Below are 22,733 nucleotides of genomic sequence, written 5' to 3' on the forward strand. Positions count from 1 at the left end.
AAAAAGTTCAAGGAAGAAAAACTAAAGGCCTATACACTTGATGAACTTGGATGCACAACTGCTAAACAAAACACTATCAACACGCATACAAAATCACATCAAGAAAATCATATACCATGACATTGCAGGGTTCATTCCTGGGATGCAAGTTTGGTTCAACATATGAAAATCAATCCATGTAATTATTCAAATAAATAGAACTAAAGACAAAAATCACATGATCACTTCAATAGACACTGAAAATACATTTGACAAGATCCAAAATCCAATTTTAATAAAAGCACTGCAGAGAATCAGAATAGAAGGAACAAACCTCAACATCATAAAGGCTATCTAAAATGGACCCATCAAAAACATTCTGGTAAATGGGGGAAAACATTGAGAATTCCCCCTAAAAACAGGAGCAAGACAAGTGCTGGGGTCTGGCCCTAGCAAGAGTCGAGATTTGTCTGTTGGTGACAAAAAGCTGAGGTTGATGAGAGAAGAACGGTCACATGAGATCAGATTTAAGCTTCTTCATTTTATTCAGGATTTGTTACAATTTTTATATTTTCTTTTTTTGGCAGAAAAGCAAGGGCATAGCCATGCAAGCGGGATCTCCAAGGACAGGAAAAGTTTTATTTTTTATAGGGTTTAGGGCAAGGGTGCCAGGCATTTAAATAATCATAGTATGCTTTGTCTTACTTCACAAGGCTGACTCAAACTTAATCTTATACATTGGCCCAAACTAAAGTCAGTTTGAACTTAATGTTTGGTCTAAACTTTATCCTTGGGAAAATATCTTTGCTGCCTGAGTCCCTCACAAGCTGCTGCCCATCAGTTTTAGTTATAATGCATATACATAAAATTCCAATTATACATATTAATCCAAGTAATCCTAAAATAATTTTTTTGAAGAAAGGAATACTAGACATATTTCATGGGGGATCTATGCTGTTGTGGATCCCCTGATCGAGCTTTCTCAAGATCTACATGAGATGCTGTAGCATTTCCCCCTTTATTGTTTTTCAATTTGAGAATTTCCACTTTAATTGTCAAGGCTCTTATTGTTCGGGTGGATAGGTGAATGAGGACTGGAAGACATAAGCAAAGAAGGATGATTATTATGTAAAACATTCCCAAGGAAGCTGCTTACCTCCACCAAAAACTTACATTCAAAATTGACTGAAATTTAGATACAAATTGAGAAGCTAGATCAGCAGTTGAACTAACATCTAAATGGGCTTTATTAAGTATTTGAATCTGTTTTTATAACATTTGTGAATTAGAGGCCAATTGTTTATTATTCCATATTCCTAAGAGATGTGTTTGAACTTGTTTCCAGGTATACTCTGAATGATTAAAGGGTACTGGAGTAACACAAATCCATTTATATTGAGTATGGCATTCAACTTGCAATCTAGTTTTTATATTTTTTATTTGATTAGCTAAATAAAGAACAGTTTATTTCATCACTGACAATCTATTTTTTAACTTTTTATCTATGATTTTTTTGAGTAGCTAATGCTACAGAAACATTATGAGAGAAGGAATTAACATGATGAGCAGTTTGTATATTAGTAACTAAAGCAGCGGAAGAAAGGGTTAAGGAAGTAATTATTGAAATTAATGCTGTTATTCTCAGAATCAAAGATGTAACAAAATGCTTAGGTTTTATTAATTCAATTATTTCCTTAAAAACTTCAACTCCAGGATCACCATACCATGATTCTGTAACATTTACAGGTAACATTATATATGATGGATGATGAACAATGATTAAAACATTAAATTTATTAATCAAAGACTCATATATATAATTGGTTAGTAGACAATCCCTACACTCCATCTTATAATATTGATTATATTTTTAATGTATACATCTTTTAAATTTACTTAATAATAATGCATGAGAAGTAGCAACACATGCCTGAAGGAAATATTCAACATAGGGTGTTTGAGGAGTGGTTAAAACCATGACATGCATTGCACCAATTAATCTAAATAAATTAGGAAAAATCCCAGTTATATGTTGATTTGAATATGATACTCAAATGGTTGTTACCCAGCCAGGAGTAGGTCATCGATGCTCCTCAGTAAATTTTTAAAATTAATAGCTGCATGTTTAATTTTTCTAAATTTTGTACATATGTTAGATAATTATAACAAAGTGAGGAACCAGACCAGTCATAAGTGACAGTGGAGGAATTTATAGGATAATACTTCACAGCTTATTGTAAGAATTTACAATCAAACCAATGAGGCATTTCTTTGGGTTTAGGGTAAATCCAATATATACCTATATTATTTATATATTTTTCACATGAAGGAAGCCCTCCTGGGGGACTTTTTTGAGCCTAAGGATTGACTTCACTTAGTCCCCCTAAATAATTTATTTTAATAACCATAAAGATTTTTGACTATTTTTTGTAGGGGAATCAGTAAACATGGATTTATAATTAACTTGTAAATTCTTAAATTAGTAAATACCTTAATAATATTATTATACCAATGGGGAAGAGGATGATTTGGTTTCTCTAGGGGGGTTGGCCACTAAAATGGTCTGTTTTTATGGCTGCTTTTAGCCTAGAGGAAAAACACTGTTTAGCCAGGATGTTTTTTTTTATTAATATGTTAAGCCAATCTCAATATAAGGGAATACGTCTGGGTGTCCTGGCTTTCCATAAATTACAGACCGGATCCCCTTTGCTGGGCCGAGATCCAGCGTCCCATTTGAAGGCCACCCGACCCCAAAGGTTGGCCATTCCTATTCACAAAATTTAATGAGCTCCAATTTATTTATATAAACTCCATAATTCTCAGCATGTTTTTGAAAGTTAGCAAATTTTTTAATAAAATAATTTAATGGGGTTGAGGGAGAAGACAATTATTGCCCCATTTTTGACATAGGCAACACGGACCAAGGAAGCAAAAGAAGACAAAATGAAAACACACACCAGACACACAAAAAAACCAGACAAAATTTTAGAACCTCTCTAGCCGGCATCCTGGCAGAGAGCATGGGCTGGGAAGTTTGCAGCATCCCACCTTCCTTAAGTCCCCAGAAGGAACGTTCCCCAAAACAAATACTAAATCAACAGGCCTGTCTTACCTAATGAGATTGATCCTTAGTGCACAAAGTAACTTTTTAAATGGCTGAAGGCAAATTTTTAATTTGGAGAGACCTCTACCAATCAGTTCCCTTTGGAACCCGGGACGGGGACCACGGGAGGTCTCTTGGTGAGAAATTTTGCTGGGGCCTTCAAATCTTGTGAGACGCATCTACGAGAGAGTCACCACAAGCCAATATTAAATTGATAGAGTTTGTTATAGACTCGAGTTCGGTCTTTCGGCTCAACAGAAACAGCTGTGAAAAATGAGAGCCTTTATTTAAGCTTAAGCTTGGGTGGCTGACATAAACTGACACAGTTGTTCAGTATAGGGACCCTGAGAACATTCTGGTTTTTTGGTTTTATGCCTTTTTAATAACCAGCCAATAGATTAAACCATCATTTTAACAAAATTAATCCTCAGAATGACATTACAATTTAAACATCTATTACCAGGAAGCCAATGGTAGTTGTCTTAGCCTGAAGAAAACAAAGTGTATTAATCTTTAGTGATAATTTTGAAATTTTCAACAAACTTAAACCTTTAAAAATTTAAGCCACATGAACTAATATGTAATAATAAACTTTTATACATAGGCAAAACAATAAAATCCTTTCTCTGCCTCTAAGCTGATAGCTAAGAGCTGCAGCCAGTGTTGACCTTGGTCAGCTAAAAGTTGGATGTTATCCCAGCTGAACTCCTAAAACACAAACAATATTACTTAGAAGAAGTATTATATTTTTTATAATAGTTTAGGCTAAAGTTAAAAGATAAAAAGCAAGTTGTATTAACCCAATACTAATGACCAATTACACAAAAAAGCTTTACCTTACAATTTTTATATTTTAAAGAACTAAGCCGAGCGTGGTGGCGCACGCTTGTAATCCCAGCATTTGGGAGGCTGAGACTGGAGGATCGCAGTTCATGGACAGCCTCAGCTACTTAGTGAGGCCCTCTGCAACTCAATGAGACCCAGTTTCAAAATAAAGAATAAAAAATAGGGCAGGAGGTATAGCTCAAGGGTCGAGTGCCCCTGGGTTCCACCCCCAGACCCGGAAAAAAAAAGAACTATTTTCCTGTATATTTTATCTTTATAAACTGAGCTTTTGACATAAAAAATATACTTTTAGCAGATAGAGATGAACAAAAGGCTAAAAACTCACCAAGGACACAGGTGGACAGTACATCTCACAAACTTCAAAGTGGGGATGTACCATGTAACCCCTGACTTAACATGTTTTATTATAAATTCAATACAAGAGACAAAAATAATTGGCGGACCTGCAGCTACATTTGGAAGAATAAAAACTTTTTTCCAAGAAGGATGAGAGAGGGGAGATAACTAAAAACATAAGCCCATATTGTAATTTCAAACTGTATAATTTGTAAGGCTTATTTTTACTAGGGAGAGAGGCAGGACACTGCATGCTTTTCTGCTCCAGGGCTGGAAGAAGCTTCTCTGTGGTTACCCCCCATAAAGGAGTTTGTTTAACTCTGTTTCTGTTGGGCTTTTTGAACAAAGGAAAGACTAAGAAGTTATACAGCTTTAACACAGACAGATTACAAAACCTGAACAGAATGAGTGGATTTGTGTGGTGCTGTTCTTAAGTGCCCCCCGATGAAGGGAGGAGGGAAGGAACAAAGGAAAATTTAGAGTGGGGGAGGATGATGAGAGCTTTCACAGATCTGGACCTAGCAAAGAATTATAGGCAAGATATTCCCAGGAAAAGAAATAACAATAAAACAGAATGTGAGTGAGTTGTCTGAGCCTGTTGTGGTGAATGAAGATTAACATTATCAAATTTGTGTGGAAGATGGTCAGCCATTGTTCAGAAGGTCTGTGAATATGGGCGAAGTGGAATGAGAGGCCTGCTGCAGCAATGCAGGGTAATGGTGAACTAATTGATCAGGAATCTACAAAAGATCTTGAGCATCCTGTGGAAAAACAAAGGCATGCCCTCGGCCAAAGGTTAATAAAATATCAGGTTTTGTTTCAGAAGAGAGCAGAGGTGCTTGCTCCTAGGTAGCCACTCTAGTGGCCAGACAAACTGCCTCATGAGTTGTATCTAAGGCATCTTTAAAAAGATTCCACAGAGAAAAAGCCTTTACAGGGACCAAACATGATTTTGCTGTTTGTTGCCAATCAAAAGGAGTCATCCACTCTGAAGCCACAGAATTTACTAATTGTAAGATATAAGGAGACATAGCTCCGAAATCCTTAACAGCCATTTTTAACTCTTTTATTAGTTTAAATGGTAGCAGCTCCCATTGAAGGACTTCCCCTGTTCCTCCAGAACTTACAACAGGGAAAGTTAAAGAAAAATCCCCTAATCTGCATCCTTCCACTATTGTTGCCAAATAACAAGATTGAAACCTCTCAGGGGTAGCCTCTTTTGACTTCGTTTTTGGCCCGAGGATTTGGTGGTGCAGACATTTTTAAATATAAAGCTGCAGTATCTGGCCAATCATCATCATCATCATTATTATGATAACATGAAGCAGCCTCTTCTAATTTAGCTTCTTCCGAGGGACTCAACTTATTTCCTTTTTCTATCTCATCCTCAGAAGATGATGATGAATTTTTAATAGAACCATAGGAAGAAGCCTTCCTTGTTAGCAAAGGCTTAGCTTCCACATCTGCTACTTTAGATGACAAACAGATAGCCTCATGAGTAGGATCAAGAATATCTCTGAGGATATTCTATAAAGAGAAGGCATTGACAGGTACCTTTTCAGGCCCATGATTGGTATAATATAGCTTCATTTCCTGACCTATCTTATTCCATGTCTCTAAATCTAATGTCCCTTCTTCAGGAAACTAAGGAGAACATTCTTGTAGAAAGGAGAGAAACTGCCTAAGTTGCTTAGTAGAAATTGAGATACCTCTTTTCTTTAACATATATCTAGTGATATTGTATGCAATATCAATGAAGAAACCTCTTTCTTTTGATTCAATATGTCCCATCTTTAATGTAATTGCCCTTCTTTACCTGCTTTATGAAACAGGGGGTCTGCAGCACCCTTGATCAATCTACCTGGCTCCCTGAAAATGAGGGCGGATTACTCACCAGTTGTGCCCCGCGGTAGGTGCCATTATGCCGGGGTCCAGCCCTAGCAAGAGTTGAGGTTCATGTGTTGGTGAGAAAAAGCCGAGGTCAATGAGAAAACTGTCACATGAGATCAGATTTAAGCTTCTCCATTTTATTCAGGATTTGTTACAATTTTTATATTTTCTTTTTTTGGCAGAAAACAAGGTCATAGCCATGCAAGCAGGATCTCCAAGGACAGGAAAAGTTTTATTTTTTATAGAGTTTAGGGCAAGGGTGCCAGGCATTTAAATAATCATAGTATGCTTTGTCTTACTTCACAAGGCTGACTCAAACTTAATCTTATACATTGGCCCAAACTAAGGTCAGTTTGAACTTAATGTTTGGCCTAAACTTTATCCTTGGGAAAATATCTTTGCTGCCTGAGTCCCTCACAAGCTGCTGCCCATCAGTTTTAGTTATAATGCTTATACATAAAATTCCAATTACACATATTAATCCAAGTAATCCTAAAATATTTTTTTGAAGAAAGGAATGCTAGATATACTTCATGGGGGGTCTATGCCATTGCGGATCCACTGATCAAGCTTTCTCAAGATCTGCATGAGATGCTATAGCAGACAAGGATGTCCATTATCACTCCTTCTTTTTAATATAGTACTTGAGACTCTAGCCAGAGCAATAAGACAAGAAAAAGAAATCAAAGGAGGAAAAATAGAAAAAAAGAACTTAAAATTTCACTCTTTAAATATGACATGATACTACCCATAAAGATCCAAAAAACTCAACCAAAAGGCTTATATAACTCATCAACAAATTCAGGGAAGTGTTTGGATACAAAATCAATCTTAAAAAATAAAAAGCTTTTCTGTATACCAACCATAAACTCACTGAAAAATATCTATAAAAACTTCTACTCAAGATTTCCCACAAAACTAATATAATTAGAAAAAAATTAACTGAGGAGGTAAAATAGCTCTAAAAAGAAAATTATAAAATATTGAAAAGAAAATAAAAGAAGTACCTTAGAAGATGAAAAGATTTTTCATGTTCATGAATATGCAAAATAAATATCATGAGAATGGCCATCATTCCAGAGTTAATCTATAGATTCAACACAATACCCATTAAATTACCAAGATCATTCCTCAGAGACATAGAAAAATCAGTTCTTAAATTTACTTGGAATAACAAAATCTCATTAAAGCCAAAGTAGTTCTTAGCAGCAAAAGCCATGCAGCAGGAATCATAGTGCTAGACCTTAAACTATACTACAAAACCATAGTAACAAAACAAAGCATGGTAGTAGCACAGTAATAGATACATAGACCAATGGAGCAGAATAGAAGACTCAGAATCAAATCCACAAACTTAAAGCCAATTAATTTTTTACAAAGGGGCCAACAACATACACTGGAAACAGCCTGTTCAGCAAATGGTGTTGGCACAACTGGTTAACTGTATTGTTCCATAAAAATTCAGTTAATAATTATTACTACATTTTGTGGCACAAGGGATTGAACACAGGGGCACTGTATCTCTGAGCTATTGAAACAACGTCTCACCAAATTATCATACATGGTGACCATGACCCTAGGATCAATCTATGTCACTCTCCAAGGAAAGAGATTATAGGCATGTACCACAATATGTGGCTCATTGCTGCATTTTAATAATACCAGCTACTATAGCATATTTGGGGATAATAATTAGCTATACCTCTTTTCATTTGAAATACTCATCCATCACACCATTTCCTCATGTATAGACTGTTTTACTTCTTATTTTAACCTTCATTATCAACTCACACTAAAATTTTAGTTGTATAATTCATTAATATTGCACTGAAATTTCATCATTATTTGGATAAACTCATCTTAAGATTCTCTTGACTCAAAAATAAAAATTCTTCCCTGAATTCCTACTGTATTTCATTTATTTTTCTTAAAGTTGTGTAAATTGTATAGATTTCTATTATATAGAAATCTTGTTTATTTGCCTAATAAGAAGAAATGAGTGACCTAAGAAAGCAAGAAAACAAACTTTTATACCTTTGTCTTTTTTTTTTATTTTTGTGGTGGTGGTACTGGGGGTGGAACCCAGAGGATTTCTACCTCCAGGTTATACTCCCAGGCCTTTTTAATATTTTATTTGGAAACGGTCTCACTAAGTTACTGAGAGCCTCACTAAGTAGCTGAGGCTGGCTTTGAACCCGTGCGATCCTCCTGTCTCAGCCTCCCAAGCGCAGGGATTAAAAGCGTGCACTACCACGCCTGGCTACACTTTTGTCTTCTGATTACCACCCAAATCTTCTTTCACACCACCAAGAAAAAAGAGCCTAAAAGTTTTACGTTCCCAGGTAAATACCTCTTCCAATGAAAATATAGTCTGTACCTTATTGATCTCATTGGCTTGTTTTATGAGGGTATAGGCACCTATAAGGCAGAGAGAGTTTTCCTAGTAATGCCATACAACACCACACAATTATGGTTATGCAAAATATAGTGGTCATAACATATTCCATTATATCAGCAGATTTGGTATAATAAGAAACACAAACTCATGGCTCTTCTGTTCTCCCTTTCAATTATGAATACACTAAAATAGCAATACCAATATTATGGAGTTTCCCCCAAGGGCTACTTCAACAATTATTTTTATGACATATATAGGTTTAAAGTATTCTCCCAACACATATTCAAAATAGAATTACAAAAAGTGAACTTGGAAAAACAACTCAATATGAAAACATATTGGGACCATAAAATAAAACATTCATGAGAACTTCAAATTATTTTTCATTCATTATACTCTGAAAGACAACATGCATTTAAAAAGACAAAGTCTACTTATGGTTTTTATTCTGCTCAAAATATTACTAAAAGACAGAAAAATCATATTTTTAATGAATTTTTTTCATGACATTTTTAGAAAATTAAGGAGAAATGTCAGTAAAAACTCACTTTCTCCCTACCCTTAAACAAAGGCCCCATTTCTTCTGCTGCTCTTGGTAGTAAAATCTTAACACCCTTTGCAATGTTAGGTGGAATCCTTAGCAATCACATAGGAAGCCTCAAAGAAATGTGAAAAAGGAGCACCTTGCATTATTCATTGATTCTTGAAATTGTGCATTTATAATAAGTGTTTAGGTAATGCTGATGCATCTGGTATATGGACCGCACATTATAGAGCAAGGACCTAGTCAGTAATATTTTAAAAAGGCCATATACCCAGTAAGGTACCAGAGAAAGGCAAAAAGATTAAGTCATCTGAAAAACCAAAAATTTTTAGCATTATTTTCTAACCTACTTATTTCATAAGAATTCAATAGCATTTCATAAACTCTGAATATTACATGCAATAATGGCTCACTCATTAAGTAGAATCAGGATAAAATAACTTGAAATTCACTTACCTAATCTAACAAGTGACATTGTGTTAAATGTGATGTATAAGGCTATATACAAAGACACAACCTCAGTTCTTTATTGTTGAAACCTATTTCATGATGTAGGGGTTTGTGCAAGCAGAAATCATGCATAAAACCTTAATTGCCAAAAAGAAATTAAAAATTATATAACAATTATTTGGACCTGAGTGGATAGATAATAGATTAATCAAAATACGGTAGATGTTTTTCAGTCACATACCATCACACACTTCTATATAAATGATATGATATCAGAAAATATTCTGCATTAGAAATTTAATAAAGTGCATGTCAGTCCAAAAGCTATATTGTAGTTATTAAACAACTACAGTGACCTGAATTGAAGAGTCTAGTGAGTTATACAATGTGACTTCTCTAAGCAGCAGCATTAAAATAGAGTGCCAAGCCACAGAATCATAATACTTGAAATAGATATAACTGATGATGATATTTGCCTATTATGTGTAAATAACTCCATCAAATTAATAATAAAAGAAAACCCAATACAAAAATGGACAAATTTCTTGAGAAGGTCCATTACAAAAAGGATATCAAAATTACACACAATGAAGGGTGTTCAACCCTCACTAGTAGTTAGGTGAAAATAAACTAAAATCAAAAGGAGATATTACTAAAAATCATAAAATGTCTGGCTATGTTAAAATGGTAAGTACTGTCAAGGGTATAAAGTAAAGAAAATCTTCATTAACTACTATGGTAATGTACGCTGTTATAAACATATTGGAAATGGACATTGTCTGTAAAAGTTGTGTGACAATGTGGATTGAACACAGAAGTGTCTTACCACTAAGCTACACCTCAAGATTTTCTTTGTTATTTTGAAATAGGATCTCACTAAGTTACCACACTAGCCTTGAAACTATTGTCCTCCTATCTCAAGCTCCCAAGTACTGTGAATGCATGTGTGTAGCACCCTGCCTGGCTACTCAGATCCATTGTATTCTTGAGAAATGTTAAAATATTAGGTGTTAATTGTTCTCATCACAAATATATTAATTATGAGAGGTAATGCATTTGACAGCTAGCTAGACTTAAGTATCTCATAATGTATGTAAGCATGTATGTATGCATGTGTGTGTAAAAACTTAAAATTTTTATATAGACAATACATATACACAATATTACATAAATTTAAAAAATATATGTCCAATAATTTCCATAGAAATGTTGTTTATGATACTTCCAAACTGAAAACAAACCATATGGCCATCATCACTGCAATGGATACTTATGTTATAATTTAGTTCTGCAATAAACTACCATGCAGCAATTAAAATTACTGAGCTAATGCTTCCTATAACTGAGCTAATGCTTCCTATATGAAAGACTAAGAAAAATAATGTGTAAAAGTCAGGTGTGGTGGTGCACATTTGTAGTTCCAGCACTTGGAAGGCTGAGATAGGAGGATTGCAAGTTTGTGGCCAGCCTCAGCAACTTATGGTTTATGCAATTTAATGACACACTGTTTAAAAACAAAGAATAAAAAATTGTGCTGGGAGTGTATCTCAGAGGTAGAATGCCCCTGGGTTCAATCGTCAGCAAATAATAATAATAATAAAATAATAATAATAATAATAATAAATGAGTCAGAAACAAAGTTAATTTGTTTATTTTTATTTATATAATGTGTAAAGGTGGTAAAAACTACTGAGGAAATATTTCTTTGGGGGAATGAAAGAGGTGGTAATTATCAGAAGAAAACCCAGATTTAGAAACTGTATGGTTACCTGTATGCATTCACATTGTGATGTCATTGTGATTGAAATTATGGTTTATATACTTTTCATATATAACTATATTTTATCAAATAACAAAAACTAAAGATATAAAACATTAGTCAATAAAAAGTTTATGAACACTATAGACCATGCATTGGAGAGCAAAACAGAAATGATTTCTGGATTCATGAATTATTTAAGTGTGGACAATATATGCATGTACTAACTAGACATTCAAATAAATAGACAGTTACACAATATTGGAGCATTATGAAAGATACAATAGGTACAATTAATAAAGTGGAAATAGAAGAAATATGTATATCCCAAGGCTTTTGAAACATCCAAAAAGAGCAGTGGTGAACTATAAATAAGCAATTTTTGGAAGCTACTTTGTGAGGACCCATTATGTCTAAGCTCCCTCAGAAATCAGATCTAACACTAGTTTTAGAAGATTTAATAGCTATAACACATGTACAAGCAAACCCTTCCTATTGGATAAGGTTTTTAAAAATGCTATCTATGCCTATACTTCTCTAAACTTATTGTACACAATAATCACCTGAGTATCATGTCAAAATGCAGAATCCAAAATAATATGTATAACACCAAGCCACTTGATTAATTTAATCAACTAATTATTTCATTAGGAAACACCAAAACAACAAAGGATTAAATTGTCAGCCGGGCGTGGTGGCACACGCTTGTAATCCCAGCATTTGGGAGGCTGAGACCAGAGGATGATGGTTCGCGGACAGCCTGAGCTACTTAGTGAGGCCCTCTGCAACTCAGTGAGACCCGGTTTCAAAATAAAAAAATAAAAATAAAAATTGGGCAGAGGCTATAGCTTGGAGTTCAAATGCCCTTGGGTTCCATCCCCAAAGCTGCAAATAATAATAATAATAATAAATAATAAATAATAATAATAATAATTAATTGTCGATGTTGGTTGCTTACTTGTAGTTTAAGTTGATCAGCAACGTCCAGTTTTATTTTTGAAATATTTAATTTTTATGTTCTTTTTTCACTTGTTTTACATACCTGCCTTCAGAAAAGTTTTGAAACAAATTCTTTTTTTTATTTTTATGTGGAATATATTGAAAATGGCATACATTCAGACTATGCTTGGTACCCACTCCCCCTACACTTCCCTTTCCCTCCTCCCAAAAATGAGTGTCCAGTTTAATCATGCTACATTTATATTTTTACACAAATTTGGATGTAGTTCTTTATTAATCACCCTCAGCCTTCTTTCTCTCCCATCCTTTCATTCTACCTTTCAATCAATACAAATGACTCATGTACCATAACTGAGTAGGAGTCATATAAACATTTAAATTGTTTTAAAGAAAGTGCACAATTTTTACTAGATGGACTTTACAAATATGCTTTATTCTGTTTTTATAAAGATTTGATGTATAATTCGTTTTACATATTCAAAGAATAAGATTTGAGATATATATGTATATATACAAAATAATTAAAATGGTAAAAAATATGAATATAGCCAACCTGCCAGATGTTTCTTCATGCCCTTTTATAATCTCTTTCTATCTCACCCCTAGTCCCCAGGAAACCATGTTTGCTCTCTTTCATCATCAAGTTTTACACAAATGAATCTATACAGTAGTTGCTCCTTTTCTTGGGGAGAATTCTGGCTTTTTTCACTTAATATAATTATGTTGTGTGGTATCCATGATACTGTAGATATCAACACTGTTTATTTTTATTTCTAAATAATATATTATTTCTAATAGTATTCTATTATATTGTATTCTATAAATAGTATTCTATCTATATTTTATTTCTAAATAGTATTCTATATTCTAAATAGTCTTCTATTTATTTCTAAATAGTTTTTATTATGAGTTTTGGTAAGTCCTTACATATTCAAGATAAATTTATTCATCAGATGTATCCTTTGTATTTTCTATAAATAGTATATATGCAACAAAATGTGTTGATTTATTCATCTCCATCTTAGTTGAGGCTGCCATAACAGTCTAAGTTACTTATAAACAACAGAATCTTACTTTTCATATTTCTGGAGGTTGGAAGTCTGATTTTGGGGTGCTACTATGATTGGGTCCTTGTGAGACCCTCATCTGAGTTGTAGACTGATGATTTCTTATTCTATTCTTACATGGAGACTAGTGAATAGTGGACTCAAGTTTCTCAGGATTTCTGAGGAATCAAACCTTATAACTTTAACTAGTTCTATTATGTCTCAAAGACCCTACTATCCAAAACCATCTCACAGGGAGTATAATTTCAACATATATAAAAGGGGAAAGAGGCACAAACATTCAGACAACACTCTTTTCATAGACATTTTGATTTATTGTAATTTGATTCTACTACAAATAAAGCCCCCATTAACATTTGTGTAAAAGCTTTTGTATGGACATTAATTTTATTTATATTTATTTTTGCTAACCTCTAGCAGAGGAATGAATAGGTCACATTTTAAGTGTATATTTAATTTTGAAGAGGAAGTAAAACTGTTTTTATTTTTTTAATTTTTTATTGGTGCATTGTAATCATACATCACATTGGAATATAAGACTTGAGAGGATATACAAGCACACATCATCCAATTAGCCCTCATCCAGTCCCCATCCCATTACCTCCCCCTCCCTCGATCCCATGCTTATTTGGTGATTAACTTTGATACATATGTTTATGTACCTCCTGCTTTTTAAAGAGGCTCCATCCTCCCCTATTCCATACCCTCTGATTGGTCACCTTAATTACTTCACTGTAGGGCCCTTTCTATAGTTCAACCACTTCCTGTTGCCCCTTTCCTCCTAGTTATTGCTGATTAGGGGAAACATCTGGTTTTAATTTTCTGCGATATTTCACTGTGCATGCCATTTTGCAAATACCAATCCCACTCTTGACGGCCCCAGTTGTGGCCTGGCTACCCGGTGGAATGATCCAGACCTCGCTGGCTCAAGCAGCGGCCTTGCCAGAGGGGAGGCCCCGGTTCTGGCCTCACTGGCTCTGACACTGGCCAAACCCCTCAGCTGGCTCCGATCCCGACCTCAGAGGCCCCAGCACCAGCCTTCCTCATGGCAGGCTCCAATGTTAGCTGATGGCCCCTGCATCGGCCTAAACCCTCGGCAGGCTCCGATCCAGGCCTCGGAGGCCTCAGTAGCGGCCTTGCCTCACGGAAGGCTCCAATGCCGGCCAGTGGCCCCGGCATCAGCCTAACCCCTCAGCAGGCTCTGATCCTGGCCTGGCTGACCCCAGCACTGGGCTGATCCCTCAGCAGGCTCTGATCCTGGCCTCGGAGGCCACAGCACCGGCCTTGCCTCATGGCAGGCTCCGATCCCAGCCTCGCTGGCCCCAGCACCAGCCTGACCCCTCGGCAGGTTCTGATCCCGGCCTCGGAGGCCTCAGTAGTGGCCTTGCCTCACTGAAGGCTCCAATGCTGGCCAGTGGCCCCGGCACCAGCCTAACCTCTCACCAGGCTCTGATCCTGGCCTCGGAGGCCCCAGCACTGGCCTTGCCTCACGACATGCTCCAATCCTGGCCTGGCTGGCCCAAGCACTGGCCTAATCCCTCAGCAGGCTCCGATCCTGGCCTCGGAGGCCACAGCACCAGCCTTGCCTCGCGGCAGGCTCAGATCCTCACCTTGCTGGCTCCAGCACCGGCCTAACCCCTCAGCAGGCTCCGATCCTGGCCTCGAAGGCCTCAATAATGGCCTTGCCTCATGGAAGGCTCCGATGCTGGTCGTTGGCCCCAGCACCGGCCCAACCCCTCGGCAGGCTCTGATCCCAACCTCGGAGGCCCCAGCACCAGCCTTGCCTCACGGCAGCCTTCGATCCTGGCCTCGCTGGCCCCAGTACCGGCCTAACCCCTTGGCAGTCTCCGATCCTGGCCTCGGAGGCCTCAATAGTGGCCTTGCCTCACGGAAGGCTCCGATGCCGGCCAGTGGCCCCGGCAATGGCCTAACCCCTCAGCAGGCTCCGATCCCGGCCTCAGAGGCCCCAGCACTGGCCCCAGCACCGGTTGGGTCTGTGGATGGAACCCAGAAGCATTTGATCTCTGAGCTACATACCCTGCCCTATTTTGTATTCTTTATTTTAAAACTGGGTCTCACTAAGTTGCAGAGGGCCTCACTAAGTAGGTGAGGCTATCCACGAACCATGATCCTTCAGTCTCAGCCTCCCAAATGCTGGGATTACAAGGGTGCACCACCACACCGGGCTTATATCTACTCATTTTTTAATGAGTTTCTTGCACACAAAACCATGTCATTGGCAAACAGCAATAGTTTTCTTCCTTCTTTATAGTCTGGATAATTATCTTCATCTCCCTGACTCTGCCCTGGTTTTAATATTTAATTAATAAATGTTGAAGTATTTGAAATGCTCATTCTTATCATGGACTTTAATCTTAGAAGTTTTCAGTATTTCAGTATTGATTATGATGTTAACTGTGGTTTCATTGTAGATGTCCTTTATAATGTTTAGAAAGGTTACTTCTTCCCAAATTGTGCTAAGTATTTTTATCATAATAGGGAGATTGGTATATTTTGAATACCTTTTTTGGCTATACATTAAAATTATCATTGTTTTTGTCCTTTATCCTCTTAATATGGTGTCTTAATTTGGCTTGTTTTTGAATGTCTATGCCCTTTCTTCAATAAACATATATTTACAATGTTGTATGATACTTTTTAGTATGTTGCTAGATTTTGTTTGCTGATTTGTTTTGAGTATTTCTGTATGTGTATTCATAAGAAATTTTGGTCTATATTTTTCATTTTATGATGTTCTACAACTCTCAAATGCCTTTTTGAACACTTGTATTATTTTTGTCTGTATTTAACTTTGGATATTCAAAAGTTCTTTTTATTTAAGTTTAGTAATCTTATCATCCACAATTTCTAACCTATATTTAAAACTATCCCAAGGCCGGGAATGGTGGTGAACGCTTGAAATCCCCATGCTTGGGAGGTGGAGACAGGAGGATCATGTAGGTTCAACGCCAGCCTCGCTCGCTTAAGAGAACCTGTTTCCAAATAAAAGTATAAAATAGGTCTGGGAGTGTGGCCCATAGGTAGAAAGGTTTCCAGGAACACCAGTACCACCAAAAACAAAAACAAAAAAAACAAAAAACTATCCCATAAATTTTCTATTTTCTATTGTTTTCATCTCTACAGTATAATTTGTGTCTCGAGTTGCTTTTGAAAGATATTTTTATTATCATTATAAAATTTACTTCCCTGATTTTGCATACCTAAGAATTTTTATTAAATACCAGACCTTGTAAATTTTATATTGTTAGTTGTTAGATGGTTTTCTCTTTCTATAAATATCTTCAAGCTTTGTTCTGTGATTCTTGGAAACAGTTTGATTTTTCTTTGAGTTTTTTTATTTATTTAATAGCTAAGTGATACTGAATTTGTTTAGAATAAAGGTAATTATTCCTTACTACTGAGACAAGTCCCTTCTGAATACTCTGCTTAATATCCCAATAATGAATTTATTTCCTGTCTGTCTAGTGGAAATGGGTATTATTTCCAGCCCTGTGTCATAACTGAGTAATGTCCCCTCTAAATTCATCAGGTGGTTCTATTCCTTGTCTAAGGATTGTGTCCTCATATGCATATACTCCACTAAATGCTCCAATACATCTCTCCTAGTCTCCATGTTTCTCTTTCAGTTCATCTCTCTCCTCATTAGTACTTCGTTCTACAGAATTCCATCCCCTAAGCTCTGTAGACATTGAATGCTAGCTCTTCAAGTGAGAAAATTTTCCAGGCTTTATCTTGGTTGATTCTCCCTGTAATACAACCTGGAAATTCTCTCAAGAAAATAAGTTATTCTTTAATGTACATGATGTACATTCACAAACATATCAAAGTCAATCACTAAGACAAACATGAGAAAAAGAGAAGAGGGAGGGAATAGGAGGGAATTGGGGAAGGACTAAATGAGTGATATCTGCATATATGCCTCTACCATCTTGTAGATGTATGACTACAGTGCACCAATAAAAATATTTTTTTAAAAAAGCTGGGTGTTGTGGCACACCTTTGTAATCCCAGCATTTGGGAGGCAGAGATGAGAGGATGCAGTGTGCGGAAAGCTTTAGCTACTTAGAGAGGCCCTTCACAACTCAGTAAGACCCTGTTTCAAAAACTAAAAAGACTAAAAAATAGTCCTAAGGGTGTAGATCAGAGGTAATGTTCCTGGGTTTCCTCCTCAGTACCGCAAAAAAATTTTTAAATAATTATAAGCAGCCAAGCATGGTGGTGCACGCTTATAATCCCAGCATTCAGGAGGCTGAGACCTTGAGGATCGCGGTTAGTGGACAGCCTCAACTACTTAGTGAGGCCATCTGAAACTCAGTGAGAACTGATTTCAAAATAAAGAATAAAAAGTAGGGCAGGGGGTGTAGCTCGGAGGTCAAATGTCCCTGGGTTCCATTCCCAGACCCGCCCCGCAAAAAAAAAAAAAAAAAAAAAAAAAAAAAAAAATATATATATATATATATATATATATATATATATATATATATATATATATATATATATATGCCTGACTCCCTTGTTTTTGATTTTTAATTCCTCAGGAATCTCTGTTCACTATCACCAGCTTTTGTCTTGAAAATCGTTATTTTCTAAATTTTATGGGTATGAAGGTTTTGCCCAGGTAGCACTCCAGGCAGAAGGGTGAATTAGGTTCCTATTTTTCCAACTTGGCTAGAAGCAGAAGTCTTGAATATGTTATTATGCATAACTTGGCTAGAAGCAGAAGTCTTGAATATGTTGTTATGCAGAACATTCTGTAAATGATAAATCATCATTTCCTGATGTCTCCTTCATGAAACCATCAAGATAACATTCACTTCAGTAATCATTATGCATTGACCTCCACCTGTGTGTAGACATTGATATTGAGATAAGTGATAGAAAAGAAACAAAAATACAATTACCTCTGGTCTAAAATTGGTAAACTCTCCCTTCGCAGAGAAGTGCTAACTGGCAACACTCAAGCTATTAACATAGATCCTAACTCTATGGAAAGGATTGTCAGTCACCAAGTACTGTCCTGGAACAAATACCCTAAAAAGGCTTTATGAGAACAGAAAGGCAGATGAAAGAACCAATTTATACTCTTTCTATATCTTGTCTCATTCATTGTTAGAAGCTATCAGCTATAAGTAAAATCCTGTATTCCAGACTTTCCACATACTCTTATTTATAACAAAGAGAGTGGGCTGTAAAGCACAAATATTTGCTGACCATTCGACATGTAGTATTCTTGGATATGTGTCTTATATTCTTGTGATCTCAATTAAATAACCCTCATAATTACACATATTATTGTGTTTATTTACATGTATGTGTATTTACATGTGAACATCTGCATAGAATAACATTCTTCAGAGTTTCAAAAATCAGTTTCCTTTACAAGGAATTATGAAAATGTATATACAACTTAGATGTAGATGTACTTTTATTCTTCTGGATGGTATTCCTTTTCTAATGCATAGATACTTTTGGAAAACTGCTTAACATGTAATGTACAGCTGAACATGCTGGCACAAACCTGTAATCATAGTTCTTTGGTCGACTTGAGACAGGAGGATCACAGTTTTAAGCCATTCTCAGCAACTTAGAAAGGCCCTCCAAAACTTAGAAAGACCCTGTTTCAAAATAAACAAAAAATAGGGCTGGGGGGATAGCTCAGAGGCTACACCTGAGTTCAATTCCCAGTACAAATATATATATATATATATATATATATATATATATATATATATAGTTATAGTTATAGTTATAGTTATAGTTATATATATACATATATATATACATATATATATATATATATAGTTATATATAACTATATATAACCTTTCTTATACGATCCTTCCTGTAAAGTAAAATGCAAATCACCCCATTAGCTGCAGAGGACATTCATGTGCTCTCACATGTAGAATTGAAATTTCTATATTGTATTGCCACATGACATTAATGCAATATGGCATGCAATGTTACACTTGGGCAAGCTTGGTCTTCCTGGGCTATGCTTCTAGCTAGGTCAGCATTTAAGAACAATATCAAAGAAAACAGTTGGTAAATCCAAAGGCCAAAACACCAATAGAGGCATTCTACCTCTGAGCTATACCCCCAGACCAATCTTTTATTCTTCATTTTACTTTTTTTTTGTGGTACTGGAATGGAACTCAGGGGCTTTCTACCTCCGGGCTACACCCCAGAACTATTTTATATTTTATTTGGAAACAGGGTCTCACTAAAGTGCTGAGAGCCTCACTAAGTAGCTGAGGCTGGTTTCAAACCTGTGCAATCCTCCTGTGTCAGCCTTCCAAGTGCTGTGATTACAAGCACATGCCACCACGCCCAGCCTTACTTTTTATTCTTTAATTTCAAAGCAACCAATAGATATTCATGTATTATTACATATCAATTTTAACCATAAACATCTATGCAAAAAAGATCAAAATAGAGTGGAATGTTCTTTATACTTTTGCTTTTACTGCATTACTTATTCAAATTAAATAGCCTAAACAATTGAAATACACTGTGCCAAATTACACAAGATTAGAAATAGTGTACCTTTGCTAACCCACTGCCCCACTTGCATTTAATCATCTGAATACTCCATGGCTCTACAGTTATTATATGTATTTGAATCCTATTACTTGCCATAGCTTTCAAATGTGAAGATTCCCCATGAAACCATAGAAAATTAAGCTAAGAATAGAAGTTCTCTATACTAATGTTATCTGGTATAACTTTCTGTTATGATTAAAATGTTCTATAGTTTCGCTTCCCAATAGGTGGCTACTGATCACATCACTTTTGAGCAATTGAAAGTACATTAAGCCAGGCTTGGTGGTACATATCTGTAATCTCAGTACTTGAGAGGCTAAGACAGGAGAATATAGGTTCAATACCAGCTTTAGCAACTTAGGCCCTCAGCAACCTACCGAGACCCTGTTCCAAAACAAAAAATAAACCGGGCTGTGGGTATAACTTGCAGGCAGTATGTCCCTGGGATCAATCCTCAGTACCAAAAAAGAAAGAAAAAGTGTGTTAGCTGGGTGTTTTGCCACACTCTTGTAATTCCAGTACTTAGAAGGCTGGGATGGGAAGATCACAAGTTTGCAGCCAGCCTCAGCTGCTTAGTGAGGCCCTCTGTAGTTTAGTAGACCCTGATTCAAAATAAAGAATAAAGCTAGGCATGGTGGAACAGGCTTGTAATCCCAGCATTTGGGAGGCTGAAACAAGAGGACCACGGATCGTGGTTCGCGGACAGCCTCAGATACTTAATGAGCCCCTTTGCAACACAGTGAAACCCTTTTTCAAAATAAAGACTAAAAAAATAGGGCTGAGTGTGTAGCTCAGAGGTAGAATGCCCTGGAAGTTCCATCCCCAGTTCCGTAAATAAATAATTAAATAAATAAATATAAAAATATATCATGTCTATTGAATTATACTCTCTCCTTACATCAATATAAAGCTTGATCAAGCCAGGCGTGGTGGCACACGCTTGTAATCCCCGCGCTTGGGAGGCAGAGACAGGAGGATTGCGCTGGTTCAGAGCCAACCTCGCTGGCTGAAGAGAACCTGTTTCCACATAAAAAAGTTTAAAAAATAGGTTTGGGAGTGTAGCCCGTGGGAGTGTATCCCGGAGGTAGAAGGGCTTCCAGGAACCCCAGTACCACCAAAAAGAAAAAAAAAAAAAACCTTGATGAAAAGTTTGGTGGAGCCAGGTGTGGTGGCACATGCTTGTAATTCCCCGCGCTTGGTAGGTGGAGACAAGAGGACAGCACACCTTCAAAGCCAGCCTGGCTGGCTTAAGAGACCCTGTTTGTTTCCAAATAAAATATAAAATAGGTCTGGGAGTGTAGCCCAGAGGTAGAAGGGTTCCTCCCCAGTACCACTAAAAAAAAAAAAAAAAAAAAAAAAATTTGGAGGAAATTCTCCCTTCATTGCTCTGGGATGTGTGGTACTATATTTCTCATATTCTGATGGTAAAATGGTAAAAGTAGATCACACTTCAAACCATGGTGTGTGTGTGTGTGTGTGTGTGTGTGTGTGTGTGTGTGTGTGTGTGTGCATCATTGAACCCTGAGACACTCTACCTCTGAGCTATAAAAGGCACTCTACCAGTTCTTTAATTTTTTTATTTTGAAACAGGTTCTCATTAAAGTTCTGAGGTTGGTTTCAATCCTGCTGTGGTCCTGTTTTAGCCTCCCAAGTACTGGAATTACAGGTATATGCCACCGAGTCTGGCTCAGGCCATGCTTTTTGAAATAAGGTTGTGTGCCATATACTGATCTTATGCCACTGCATTTTATCTGTTTATCAGTGTATGACATGGATGCTACAAATAAAGGAGATACATTTTTGGAGCTGGTTAGTAAGAGAGTATGATATGGGTGATAACCGTTAGCACCATGTGCTTAGATTAGTTTTCTGCATCTAAATGATAGAAAACTGTTGAAAAATATAGAGTATTTATAGTTTTTAAGTATTGTGATCACAATGCTTTACAAAGCACATGATTCATATCAGAGCACCAAAGTAAGTCAGGAAAAGAATACTTCCTCTGCAGAAAGCATTTTATTTAGTTTGTTTTATCACACTGTCTTTACAATAATTAATTTTTTATTTCTTTCTTTCTTCCTGCAATATGCATTTATCTAACATGACTGACAGAGCCCATTATATTCTAAATCCATTCTAAATAAAATGGCCTCCACAGTAATAGTGGAGTATGTGAAGCTTCAAAGACAAGCCTAATGAACTAGATATGATGGTCTTCTATGGCCTTGGAAAAAAATCAATGGCAATATGCCAATGCAGTGAATATGACAAAGATATTTTTGGTAGTAAGACTGAAAGGGGTATAATCTTGGGAATCACTCTTCAAACTTTAAAAAAAATGAGTTCTGATACATATAGAGATGCTCCAACAATTTTCTATACATACCTACTTATCAGGCACCTGAGCACAATAAATATATAAATAAATAAATATTCCTTCATTTTAACTTTATTTAATTTCTAAATAGCTATGTTACAATATTGCATTTATATGTGCTTTGCCTGGTTTTATCATGACTTCCAACCCTCCAATGCGGCAGGTATGTATCATGGCTGTTTTATTTTTTTTCTCTCAAAGAAAAAAAATATAGCAAAGCAGTTTATTACACTAGTAGAAAGCAGGTAGCCTAAGCTCCCTTTGTCCTAGTGTCACCCTCAGTGTCAATAATGAGAGTGAAGAGAGATGTCTGAGAGGCAATGGGAATCAGGTGCAAAGAAGTGGCTACAAGAGTGGTGTTTCAGCAGCTGCGAAAGTGGGTAGAATGATGGATAATAGATTATGAAAGTTTAGGAAGGGCTTGAAGAAGCCAAATGTGTGGGCATAGAAGAGGAGAAAT

This window comes from Muscardinus avellanarius (assembly GCF_963383645.1).
Source record: "Muscardinus avellanarius genome assembly, chromosome: X".
Classification (NCBI taxonomy): domain Eukaryota; kingdom Metazoa; phylum Chordata; class Mammalia; order Rodentia; family Gliridae; genus Muscardinus; species Muscardinus avellanarius.